Raw genomic sequence first — 1171 nt, forward strand, 5'->3', positions numbered from 1 at the left:
ATTTAAAATCCAAGTACTTCTTGTTCTTTTGTAATTAAGCACATTTTTATTTAAGAGAGGTGAAGGATTCATGGAATTATTCATAGCTTTAAGACATAGACACTAGACACTAATGATCATGTAGTGAAGACACAAAACAGAAAAATAAATAGACAAGAAGATTAAGGAATGAGTCCACCTTAGTGAGGGCGGCGTCTTCCTCTTGAATAACCAATGGTGTTCTTGAGCTCCTTTATGTCTCTTCCTTACCTATGTTGCTCCATCCCTAGTGATTTTGGTGCTCCTATCCTTAGTTGCTCCCAATAGTTGTGTGGAGAAAAATGTATCCCTTGAGGCATCTCAGGGATTTCTTGATGAGGGAATTCCTTATGCTCTTGTTGAGGTCCATGACTAGGCTCTCTTGTTTTGCAGTCAAATGCTCTACCACTGAGCTATAGACCCTTGAGATGAATCTCTCCATCTCCCATGACTCGGATTTGGAAGTAATTGCCTTCCCATTCCTCTTTCTAGAGGTTTCTCTGGCCTTAGGTGCCATAAATGGTTATGGAAAAACAAAAAGCAATGCTTTTACCACAACAAACTTAAAATGTTTGCTCGTCCTCGAGCAAAAGAAGAAAGAAGGGAGTAGAAGGAGAAGTGGAGGAGATGAAGGTGTGTGAATGGGTGGGTTTGAGAGGGGAATGGTTTGAATTTGAATGGTGAGGTAGGTGGGGATCCTGTAGGGTCCACAGATCCTGAGTTGTCAAGGATTTCTCATCCCTGCACCATTTAGGTGTGAAGAACGCCCTCTTAGTGCAATCCTGGCGTTTTAACGCCAGACTGCTGCTTGTTTCTGGCGTTAAACACTAGCTTGTAGCCTGTTTCTAGCGTTTAACGCCAGCTTAATGCTCCTTTATGGCGTTAAACACCAGTCTCATGCTTCTTACTGGTGTTTAAACGCCATTAAGCTTATCCTCTAGGGTGTGCTGTTTTTAATGCTATTTTTGATTTTGCTTTAATTTTTGCAGTTATTTTTGTGACTTCACATGATCATCAACCTAAAGAAAACACAAAATTACAATGGAATTTTAACATAGATAGATAAAATTGGGTTGCCTCCCAATAAGCGCTTCTTTATCGTCCTTAGCTAGACTATTACTGAGCTTTAATCCATTCTCAGTCGTGAGCATTA

This window comes from Arachis duranensis, chromosome 9 (genome assembly GCF_000817695.3).
Source record: "Arachis duranensis cultivar V14167 chromosome 9, aradu.V14167.gnm2.J7QH, whole genome shotgun sequence".
Lineage (NCBI taxonomy): Eukaryota > Viridiplantae > Streptophyta > Magnoliopsida > Fabales > Fabaceae > Arachis > Arachis duranensis.